The sequence below is a fragment of the Leptosomus discolor genome, chromosome 1, assembly GCF_034619465.1.
Source record: "Leptosomus discolor isolate bLepDis1 chromosome 1, bLepDis1.hap2, whole genome shotgun sequence".
NCBI classification, from domain to species: domain Eukaryota; kingdom Metazoa; phylum Chordata; class Aves; order Leptosomiformes; family Leptosomidae; genus Leptosomus; species Leptosomus discolor.
The window spans coordinates 111,676,533-111,689,455 of record NC_141391.1 but is presented as its reverse complement, the minus strand read 5'-3'; the positions used below and the strand labels follow the sequence as shown (position 1 = coordinate 111,689,455).

The following is a 12,923-nucleotide window of genomic DNA, read 5'->3' as shown; positions in this document are numbered from 1 at the left end:
GAATGCTACAGGTGATAGTAGGTGCTATACAAGTAAATTAGATTTTAATTATTTTTGAATTTTATGTTATCGAAGAGTTACTAAATTGATTTTTCCCCTCTTAGAATGACTGTAACGTTTTAAAAATACAGAATTTAAATGTAAGAGAAAAGGCTTCATCAATGGCACTTCTAGGAAGTGTAAAACTCCTATAGCAGGAAGAATGTGAATGCATAGTTCTGCTTTTCTCATCCATTAACTCATTACTATTCCTATTTTGTAAGTCCCGCTCCTGCAAAATAGTCATGCGACTTGCAAAATACTGAACACATACATGGGTGAACTTAGCCAAAATCTCTGATGCCTTGAGCGGCATCAGAGTAGGTGGGAGATTAATAAAACACTACATTGTTCAATGCATTGCTGCAAGTTATTTATTCCTATTCTGATACTGCATGCACGAACTGACACTGTTTGATGAATCACTGAGGAAAATGGGATCTGACAAACAGCTCCTCTTTCAGCAGCTGCGTACTATGACAGCATCAATAGAAAAACACATCATTGGTTCTAAAACGCCACATTTTTACCATTTACATTGAATAAGACATGAAACTCTTTAAGGGAAGCAGCACTATGTTATCATTAAGGCCTGTTGACACTATGGAGGGTGTGCTTTGAACTCTGTTCTGTCATCACTCTTAATCTGCACCTAATCACATTCCATTCTAAATAAAGGGAAGGGCCTTCTGCATGTTGACAACAGTGCCAGTGATGAAGTATTGCACCCTTTAAAACCTCATTTACAGATTGGTTTCATTACCACCCACAACTGGCTTGGATACATGAGGGAACACACCTGCTCTCATTAGGGCCACGTGATGTTTGCTCTTAACAGTATTTCCATGCAAATAGGGTGACAAGAAGATGAACACTTTGGAAACTATCGCTATCTTTCTCCTGATTGGCTTTTCTACCTTCACTTTGAGACATACACAATCTGTTGATTACTCCTAACATTTACTGATAGGCTTTCCGACAGTTTCACAGCTACGCACTTTTATTGTACTCTTTGGCTTCCTTCTTCCACTATGCAGCACTTCCAATCTTCTTCTAATGGACAAACGTTTATTATTTTCTACTGCAGATGAGTCCCTTATGCTAGGGAGTCTTCAAAAAGAACTGGCTGAAAAAATGAATTCCAAACCAAGAGTATTCATATGTATTGAGAATAATTATTTTTCCTATGGAGTTTTTGAGTATCTGGCATTGTGGATCCATAATATCACAACAGAGACTGTTGTTTCTATACATCCACAGCAGTCAGAATATGTGTTGAAGCCCCATTAATCATAGTAAATAAATTCAGCACATTGTTAACAGGTTTATTGACATTATGCTCATGCAAATTCTGAGGTTAAACCATGGCTAGCCTTACAGAGTAGCTACCATATCTGCTACTTAGGTAGAAGATGGATGGAGTATAGAACATCCTGAATTTTCTGTTCCAGGGGAATTAAAATAAACATTTTATCATAACAAAAGCCCCAGTCTAAAGTGTTTATTCAAGCATTGGTTAGAGAGAACTTCACTTGACTGCAGCTTGACAACAGGTAATACTTAGCAATAGCAACAAAAAATGTTATCAAAAATTCTTATTTTCCACTCTGAGAACCACTGTTTCACAGCAAGTAAATATAAAGCAGTAAGCTTGGTCATAATTTGAGGGAATCATTACAAATTCATGTTAAAAGTACTATCAAGCTAAGAAACTGAGTATCCTTCCACCTCAAAGCAACTCGGAGTTTTACTAATCATCTCTCCCAGTCTTGTTTTTATAACATGTATCACATACTATTCAAAGGGATCTCAAAACTATGACATGCTGTATAAAATATCTCTTTATCAGTAAGATATAACAGGGGTGCAAATAAAAACATCTAGAAATGCAGGTGCGTCCAGCCTAGAGACTCCATAACTAAAGTCTTTCCAGCTGTAAGTCCATAGTATGCTGTTCTAATTATAGATTCAGCTTTCCACTTTGAATTCATATACAAATCCACGGACATAATGGCTCAAAAATAAATAGCGAATTCCACCTTACAAAGTCAACCTGCACATCATCACTTGCAAACTGGATTTATATTTCAGTTTATGTATTCATGTGTTTGCATGTATGTGTATGAGAGCAAAAAAACCCCTAGTTTAAAGCTGTTTTTCTGTATTATACTTAATCCTCTTTGGCAAAACCAAGAGTAGCAGAAATGTTAAGATTTATGTATTTGAAGTGATACCGCTTCTTTTTTTCCTGAAATGATATGGTGCCCTTTTTCTATTACCTGAACACATGAAAGAATACATTTGTCATTTCAGTTAAAGCAGCTTATTGTTTTCAGTCTACCAGGCATCAAGGTAAATCAAATAAAATGTTCTTAAATCTAAACATGAGTACCTATTTAGCTTGAATTACTTTTAAAACTGCTTTGAGTTAAATCAGTAAGACTTTGCTATATATGTAAGGCCTATATGAGTCCATATAAACCAACATCTACAATAGGAGAAAGACGCAAGGGAAAAGATGTAATAGAAAAGAATCAACATTAAGAAAGTCAACTTCTTTGACATGTTGAGTTTAATATTTTACAAGTGTTAGTTAATCCTTAAAAAGGTTTATACTCATTCTCTAGTTGAATTAACTGAGATTGTTTATAAATATATCTGCCTGCCTTTAATTTTTTTTTTATTAAACTGAAATAAAAAGCTGAAAATCATCATCCCTATTGAAACTCCTGCAGATTTCCTTGGAATTTCATTCAGGTTTCCACCTAGTCAGCTGCATTAAAGACCAATCAAGAAAGCCACTTTGCATATTAAACCACTGTAAAACTCCCTTTGAACAGATAGAGGTAAAACTGAGCCCAGAAAGAAAAATCAAAAATCCATCTCTTTCTCCCTCCAACTCCAATCTTTCAGAAACACATCTGCAGCCATACCATGAAATGACAGAATTTTAGAAATTTTCAGTGGATATGCAAGAGTCTCCATTTTAACCAGCTTAGCCCTTGGATATGATGATACATTTCACTGGACCCTGATACAGCCTGGCTTGCAGTGAAACAGCAAAAGAATTAAGAGCAAGTCAACACATTATTTATGATACAGTGCTGTAGAGAACCATAGCTCAGAAAGAGGCGTTTCTAAACACACAAACATCTGGCATCTGTTTTCAACATTTGTTCTCTCAACAATACTCCCAGCTTCTCCATAAACTCTTCTAAAATCTTGCCATTAAAGTTCACATGACCTTTAAAGTATGAACAACTTTTGAAAAAGTTAAATTTTCACACAGGAAAATTCTTGTTCCTTAATTAGTTTTTAGCCAAGATAGGCAACTCTGCTATTATGGCCAGAATCTCCCTTTCATTGCAGGCAATGAATTGGAACATTGTAAGTGTAGACAGGTTATAGCAATGCAATCCTACTACATCAGTCCTTATTAGAAGGGTCACTTTCAAAGCATAATGCTAAGGCATTTCAAGAACAGTAGTTAATAAATAATAATAAAAAATATCATCAGACAGCTTTATGGGAATTCACAGAAAGTTTTTATCTAACTATATGCAATTCTATCATGATTTTGTTTGTTTTGTGAAGTTTTTTAAGAGAATTTTTAAAAAAAAGTATTCTCCCCAATAAAACAGATAAAAATGAGTTCATAAAACCATCAGAATAAAAGCTGATGCAGTAGAGTTGGATAAACTTTAGTATTAGTATTATGTGTGCTTGTTTTGTGGGTTTTTTAAAAATTATTCTTCAGATACATAAGAAGTCTTTGGGTTTTGTCAGAAACATGCATATGTAAGTATGTGACTCAAAAGAAAAAAGAATAGGTCAGGTAGGGCTCTTTCCTTCAAACAGTTGATGCTTGGTACTAAACAGAATCAGAATAAAACCACAAACTTCCCAACTAATCAATCCTAGAAAGTTCCCCAAGTCCTCAGATTCTCCAGTCTCCCCACATCCGCTGCCACTCACACCTTGGTTCCCATGCAGCAGGAAAGACAAGTTAGTAACCATGCCTTATTGGATGGCACTAAGTAGAAATCAGCTCAATACAAGTCTTTTTTAAAACAACATTGAAACACAGAGGTCTAGAAGGAAGAAATGCTGCACGTTTTTTTTGCCTTGGTCTTCTGGTAGATTTTTGTTACATGAGGAAGCCCCTTTAAGCATATTAAGTAAGAGTACCGCTAAACGATATGCAAAGTCTTTGATAGGTATGGGCATAATTGTTCACACAGTGATATCCTCTCAGACCTGCTGGACACATCACGTGATTTGTCAGAGCAAATCCTTTGCTTTTTTGACAGAGTACCATGTTGTGCTGTATGTAACTACAAGGTACATAGCCTCATAGAGCATTATAGACCAAGCATAAATCAGAAGAGAGTCAATGTACCCACCCAGATTTACAAGAGCCATCAGTCTGACCCTGTCATTTATTTGCTTCTTTAAGTAGCTGAGATTCTGTAGCCACTTGCAATAATGACACAGCAAGCATTTGGCGTCTACAAGAGTATTCTAAATGCAACCTAGTGTGGTTAAGAAATGGGTCATATACAGTCCTTTTCTGCTGAAGAAAAATTATGAAATAACAGCTTTACAGATATATTTTTGCTCCTTCCCTAGGTCCTTTGGGTGGGCCTTATTGTCCCTACACGGTGCATTACAGAGCACCTTTTCTTTCTGCATTCCCCTTCTTTCTGTATGAGGCACACTAGGAAAACAATATTCCTCAGCTCTCTGCATTTAAAACTAGATACTTTTAAGAGCTCAAAGGCCTTAGCACCCAACTTCCATTTTGAAATTAAGATTCTCCTGATTTCCCCTAAGCTGCTCCAAAAATCCCACCTCTAGGATGACTGTGTGTGAGAGTATGTGTGTTAATTCTAATTAATTTTTTGGCAGCAGATGAAGCAGTCTTAGGCATAGGGTTATAAAAAGCAACTCTCTTTCCAAGAGAAGTAAAACAGACAGTCTCATTCACACTTTTGCCCTTTGCAAGTCACACAATCTTCAATCATTTATAAGTCTTGCGCTCGCTGCTTCTGTGAAATATAAACAGATGGGTTCTAAATGATTTTTCACAGAAATGGAACTTCCATTTTCAGAGCTGACTACCGGCTATATATCCTTTACAATGCTGCTTCTGAGAGCGTAAAAGAAAGAGAGCTTGATATACCCCCCACTTCATTTCTGCCAACCACATGCTTTCTCTTACTCAGATACTCCCTAAAAATCAACTGCTTTCATTAGTTTCACATGAGGCCTTCTTCTGTGACATCTAAACAGTCTCTCTCTTTTGTAATGTGCTTTTTTAATTATATAAATACTGTAAAATAATACCATATATTATTTTGGATTATATATAATATAACACTTTAATGCAAAATATTGTATAATCTTTTTCATGATTTGTTAAGCGTTATTTATATTTATGGTGCTATCTAAATGTTTAACAGCACCTGTAATACAACTAATGAGTGTGGAGGTTTTGAAAGGAATAATTATTATGAGATTCTGTCCACTTGCATCCTGGAAAGCCAATGACATCCTGGGCTGCATCAAAAGAAGCATGACCAGCAGGTTGAGGGAGGTGATTCTCTCCCTCTATTCTGCTCTGGTGAGACCTCACTTGGAGTACTGCATTCAGCTTTGGGGCCCCCAGCACAAGATAGACGTGGAACTGCTCAAGCAGGTCCAGAGGAGGGTCATGAAGATCATCAGGGGGCTGGAGCACCTCCTCTATGAGAACATGCTGAGAGATTTGGGGTTGTTCACCCTGGAGAAAAGAAGGCTCCAGAGAGACCTTACAGAGGCCTCTCAGTACCTAAAGGGGGCCTACAGGAAAGGTAGGGAGGGACTCTTTGCCAAGGAAGGTGATGACAGGACGAGGGGTAACAGTTTCAAACTGAAAAAGGGGAGATTTAGATTAGATAGTATGAAGAAACTTTTTACTGTGGGGGTGGTGAGACACTGGTTGCCCAGAGAAGCTGTGGCTGCCCCCTCCCTGGCAGTGTCCAAGGCCAGGTTGGATGGGGCTTTGAGCAATCTGGTGGAAGGTGTCTCTGCCCATGGCGGTGGGGTTGGTACTAGATGATCTTTAAGGTCCCTTCCCACCCAAACCATTCTGTGGTTCTGTGATTCAAAAGAAAAGTACAGAAACATTAGGGACTAGGGAGCACATTTTGTGTCATGCTCTGTGTTGGAACAGCACAAAGGAGGTTATGATTCTTGTAGGTATTGTAGACCTATAGGTTTTACCACACATATACAAAGCAGCTTAAAAATAACATTGAAAGGTAGATTTATTACATATCAACACAACCTTACTGCAGAGTACTTTCCTGCAACTGCTACCCACAGTAATCTCAAGAAAAAGTCTGGCATAGTTATTCTGTGGGATTTCACTTGACATCAGGACATCCTATTTTGGTATCCAGGCAATTACATCTACAAATTCCTGCTTACCAAGACTTGACTTCATCGCTGATGGACAGGCTAAGATTTCAATGCTGGCAGCTGCAAGAACGCTCCCACATTTGCCAATAGGCTGGGTAATGACAGGGCTGACCAGCACTTCCACAATACAGTCATTATAGCAATAGTGACTACTAAGGAATGGTTAGTAGTAAAAGTATCAGGAAACAGAAGGAAATTCAAAAGAGATGAATGAAAATGTAAAGATGACTGGGAAGGAGAGACAAAAGGGCTTTCCTAACCAAAGCTTCATGGTAATACCTACTGCCATTCTCTGGCATTTAAAAGGCTTAACAGGGAAGTTGATGAATTCATGACATTTACAGGACCCGAAAAAAGGTAAGCAGTAGGTGGAAAACAGTGATGAACCAGCACTAAACCTTTCATTAGATATACAAGTAATCCATAATATATTTCAGCAGGTCACTCTTCCCCCCCTCCCTAACACATAGTTCATTCGTAACATATTAATTATTACTTTATCTTCTTTTATTAGCCTGTTGAATGCATTAAGTCATATTTAGCAATCCTTTTTGTGTCCACCCTTCAGGCCAAACTGGGCACCTTTTTGTGCCAAGAAATGCCTTTCTGAGCTCCTCTTTGTACATTCCTGCCTAAGGGCAGGGTTTTACCAACAACTGAGTTAATCTTACTGCCAAATGCAGGTCTCAGTCACCTCAGTCCTAGTTCTGTTTCTCTTCCCTGCACCCTCCAGTTTCTCAGCCCTGTATCCTTCCCTCTCTTGGACCAACACAAGCACTTCTATGACCTGTTCAGAATCAGCCTGGGAAGTAATCCAGTTTAAAAGTGATCCAGGCAAACTTCTAAATTTGGCTAAACATGCACATGCATGCACCTGCCAAAGAGGATTTTTTTTAACCTAGATTAGTTCCCCAGTCTGGCTGGACTATACGGTTTTTCTGACATTAGAGGGGATCAGTGCAGGTCTGGGAAGACATGACAGGGAACGAGGAGACAAGATGAGACACCTTTGGCTGTTTATGCTGGTTTACAGACTTTTGGAAAAATAAGGCTTAAATCTCTGTACACCAAAATAGTTAAGAAGATACAAAGTGTTACACCAATATGAGTTTCAAAATTAGTGCAATTACACCAGTGCAGTCCATCCCAGTGACTGTAAGATTTTAATTTCCACCTTCCACCTAAGTTTCACAAATCCTCCTTGTGGGAACCAATCTTGCTTGTTATTATAATCTTAATCATTGTGTTAACATTTTTGAGGCAAATTCCAGTAGTGGCTCCATAAAAGGAGTACATTTGGTATAAGGGCACAGAATCATGAAGCAAGACATAGATAACTGTTACACAACAGTAGTGCTGAACCAGTAACAACTCATTAAATTGATACCATCTGCCTCCCCCCAAACGGCATGGAGTTCTCATCTTATACTCTGAATACAGACCCAGTAATAATAAATGCAAAACCATAGCCTTGAGGCATTTCATCTACAAACACTCAGGAATAATACACTTAGCATATCATCCTTCTGGAAAATACTTCAAAAGCCTGGGAGAATGTTCCCCGTGAGGTAGAAAATACCCTCCCTTAACACATTCTTCAGCGTGGAACCTCCTAGCATAGTGGTGCCAAAATCACAAGGGAGAATAGGTTGTGGAAGAATAAAAATGTGTTAAGAGAGTTATTCCAAGTGCCTGGATGGGTTCAACAAAAGTGGCTACAAGTTCCACAAATCACAGTGTTACCTTATTAGGTATTCTACTGAGACCTGTGGGGTACATGCTCCATGCCCAGCTCTTCCAAGCCTTTGAAAATATGGAATTCAGAATCAAGGTATCAGCATTTATTTCTTGATGAAGCTGTGACCGCTCACAAAATTAATAAAAATAAGAGCAAATTACTATAAATAATGATATTCATAACTCACCGGTTTGAAAAACCATGTTATTCTACCACCTGTAGATAGGTAAGTTGCATATAGGCCTGAGATGATGGTTACAAGGCAGGAGGGAGATGCCTGTGTAAGAAATGACAGAAAATGCTACCTAGCAGTGAGGAGCAAGGTGTGTGAAACAGCCCTGCAAGCACAGAGGTGAGAGGAAAAGGAGGGGGAGGAGGTGCTCCAAGCACTAGAGCAGGGATTCCCCTGCAGCTCATGGAGGGGATCATAGTAAAGAAGGTGGATGTGCCCTGTAGGAACTGCAGCCACAGGAGAGCCCACGCAGGAGCAGGTTTATGCTGAAGGACTGCAGCCCATGGGAAGGACCCACATTGGAGCAGGGGAAAAGCATGAGGAGGAAGGAGGAGCAGATAGGGACCCTTATGGACTGACGACAACCCCTCCACCTCACATATCCCCTGCACTGTGGAGGAGTGAAGGCAGAGGAGTTGGGAACGGAATGAGGTTGAACCTGGAAAAGGAGGTAGGGTGAAGGTGTTATTTTAATATTTTGTCTCTTTTTCTTGCTACTTCAATCTGTTTTAACTGGCATAAGTTAAATTAATTTTCCCCAAGTGGAGTCTGGTTTGCCCATGATGGTAACTGGTAAGGAATCTCCCTGTCTTTGTCTTGATCCATGATCTTTTCCATCCTATTTGTTTCCTCCTGTCCTGGAGGAGATTGAGGAGGGGGATTGAGAGAGTGGCTGGGTGAGCATCTGGACTTTTAGCCAAGATTAATCAACCACAGTACTTTCTAAATATACCTAAATAACAATGACAACATATAACAAAATTGCTATGCCTATTCTGTGAAAATAAAACACTGATTATGAAGTTCTATAGGACAAATTCATTAAAGTCACTACCTCTACAGTTATATACTACAAAGAAAGAATTTATTGAAACAGAGGTGTCATCACAGGCCACTAGCTTGTGATACTGGATCAGTAATTGTAACCTGAAGTAGGAGAGATATTCTGAACCTAATGGAAACACCGCAAAGAGAATGCAATCTGTTGGATCAATAATCCAAAATTCAAAAATAATTCAATAACATTTTCAGTTAATAAACTGTATTTTTAAATGTTCTTAAAGTCACTGTGATATAATCTGCTGTCCAGAGGGATTTTTTTTTTTTTTTTCCCCACAGTTTGCTTCAAGATTTACAAAATATTCAACTGTATTTTTGTGGAAAAATAGAAGAGATTTGCTGCAAACATCTATAGGAATAAGATTCAGCTTTTATTTATGAGTGTTTAAATAAGACAGCATATGGCTTTACTTTCATAGTGGTAATAGGCCATCATCATAAGGAGAAAATGAAGAGGAGCATGGGAGAGAATTTACCATTTCTTGAAGCCACTGTGGGCTCATCTCTCTGCATACCACACAATAACTTTATATGAAGACACAAAAGATTAAAGACAAAACCCACATTGCTATCAATTATGTTTTTATTAAAACTAATAGAATTAGGAAAAAAATCTACTTAGATTGTCGGCATATTGATAATAAGGGCTCAGAATCTGTTCTGGAATGACTGAACAAATACAAGAAATTGATCTAAGACTACAAAAGTACAGCTGTCACACCTCAAACTTCTGCTAATTTGACTTCTCCTAGCAGTATACTAATAGGTATAGCACACTATTGTGTCTGTCTTCCCTCACAGCCAGACAGGTCAGTCAAGTATTTGTTTAACTATGTCATCTAATTGATCTTCTGTTAATGCTTTTCCAGCATACGCCAATACTACCAACAATTTGGACGGTTACTGCAGGTGCTATTTTTCCCCAAATATCTTTTGATAATAATATTTTATTTCTTTAATTTCCTAATCACCTAAACAATAGAAGTTTAGTCCCCATAAACCAGAATCACCTCAAAGACTATTCCATTAGAAAGGAAAAATAGCCACCAGACACAGTCGTACCAAGTAAGATTTTAGAAAAGAGTAAAAGCACTGTTTAGTGGATTTTATTGGTAATGAGAGTTTATTAAAACACACACATACATATTATCAATGTCACAGAACCTTTGAAACAACTTCATTTTTTCAATTTATTTCGTTGTCTTAAAATGAAATGCTCCTTACACTGACAAATAAGCAGTGTCTTAATGCTGTCTGAGGGTTGTATGAACAAATACATTCAGAACTCAGTAACAAAAAGCAGAAATTGTCATAGAGCACAAGAACTCTCAGCACTAAACAGAAGCACCACTTTCCCTAATGAGTGCCACTATTTCAACATTGAACATTCTAATACTTACAAATTCTTATTTGTGTCTTTAACAATCCAATAATCCACTGCAAAGATTCATGGCATCTGCTTAAATGGTTTACTGGTGGGTTGCACCTCAGTTAAGAGTATAACAGTGAAATAATATCAGAGTCTGAAGAACCTGCTTATCTCTCAAATTGTGAAGTTGAGATTCAATTCAAGATGGTCAATGAGGCTTACGGCCTGAACAAGTTTACAAGATGAACAAGCCAGCAAGTGCTCTAAGTTACACGAAGAGCTGAATGTCAGAACTCAAAAGGCATAACAGATATGATTTTTAAAACCGTTTGCTCTACATTTCATGCTGCGCCACACATTAATATCACCGCTATTCTTATTTTGTAAGCAGCTGGATGATGATTAAGTCCCTGTACTTCAGTTCCCTATTAATAAAATTGAGCACAACTAGGAAGCACAACTGCAAGGTACCCTCAGATGACTGAAAAATTAACAAACATTACAAAATAAGCTTATGCGAATGTCCCAATCAACAGAAGATGTAAAAAGGAAATCATGAGAGTAAATGTAATGTATTCCCTCCCATGATTATTATAATAATATTATTACTCTGTGAATGAAAAATGTTTGACAAAATTATAGCTTTATATATTATGTCACATGTAACTTCAGAACTTGCTTTTTGTCCTTGTATTTTATTTCCATTTTCAGTAAAGAAGTATAGGGATAGCAGTTGAAGACTCGCCACACTTTGCAACTGAAATCTATCATTTTGATCTCCTTCAAAATCAAGAAACATAAAACCAAGGTTTACTCTGTCAAATTTATTTTCACCATATAGGACTAATGAAAGAATGGAATATGGCAAAAATGCAATCACAGCTTTAAACCTTCTATAATGAAGAATGAATACCTGACAACTCATTCAATGACTATAAAGCCATCTGTGCCTCTGTACTACAATTAAAATATTTTATTTCCCCAAAATAAAAACCTGAATAAACTTTGCAAGTATTCCATCCATGAGATTACCCACTTGGTGACTGTTCAATAATGCACAGAATTTTGTTTGCATTCTGTCAAAAATAGCTTCACAAGTTATGCTTTTGGCAAATGTAATGCCAAAGATAAACGGAAATGTCACTCCCGATTTCACCACAACGACAAACGGATTTCCAGTTTTTCACTGTAACATCACAATCATTTCAGTTGCCACAACTGAGATCAGAAGTGCTGTACCCCACAAACACAAGAGTCAATTTTATGGTTCTTTCTAAACCATAAGGTTTAGTCCAGCTTTTAAAAAACAAAGTAATAATAATATAGAGAGCTTGAACAAAGATATTTGGATCTGTTGTTTGGTAGTTTCATTTGCTTAAATAAACACTCTTCTCATAAGCACAACTCTTTGTCGCAGGGCAGCCATCACTGAATCAGAGTTTCTTTCCATGAGGTCTTTCAACCCCAGCCTCTATTCCCATCTCATACTTCCACATAGAATGGATAAGTATCTGGGTTAAAAAGTATATTTACAAGTATCAACATCTGAGTTAAAAAAGATTGTATGTCCACAGTAATATAAAATGTAACTTAGAAATATCCTATGTTGCAAAACAAAGTTGCTAAATAATTAAAGATTAGCCTGCTGTCATTGAGATGAAACGAAAAACTCATTAACTTAACTAAGAGTTTCAGTCAGGTCCAAAACAGATTAAACAGACTAGAAGAGCAATCTATAACATCCATCTCTTCCTTAACTTTACAATTTTTTTTACAAGATTAATCCAGTGAAAAGGGAGATAACAGCAGGACGGCATTTGTAGCAAAGTAATCTATGTCACCCAAGAAAAATAAAAATTAGAACTAAAAGCATGAGGAGAAGAAGGATGTTTAATATTTTGCCTGTTATTATTACCAAACCAAATGGCAAATTCACCCTCAAGTTAACTATTAAAAACTGAGAAATTCTTCTTACCTGAAATTACTCTTTCTGATAAAGGAACACTGCATTACAGTCACTTCATCATTTCACTTGAATGTCTTCTACTTATCGTCATAACTTTAACACATATCTAGCTGAGATATGTATGTAGCCCAACATTACAGATGATAATGTTTCCCGTGGTCTCCAATAAGTTTAAAATAGAGTTACTGAAGACAGAATAGTATATACCCTTCCTAGCAGGTTATTATACAGATTTGTATCAGAAATTTTAAATAAATAAATAAATAAATCAGACTGG

General features: G+C 37.2%; 1 protein-coding gene across 1 annotated transcript in view; it reads right to left on the bottom strand.

The window, feature by feature from the left end:
- The window catches only part of ROBO2 (roundabout guidance receptor 2), a 435,305-nt gene that overhangs the window by 328,057 nt on the left and 94,325 nt on the right, over positions 1-12,923 (bottom strand). The window lies entirely within an intron of this gene.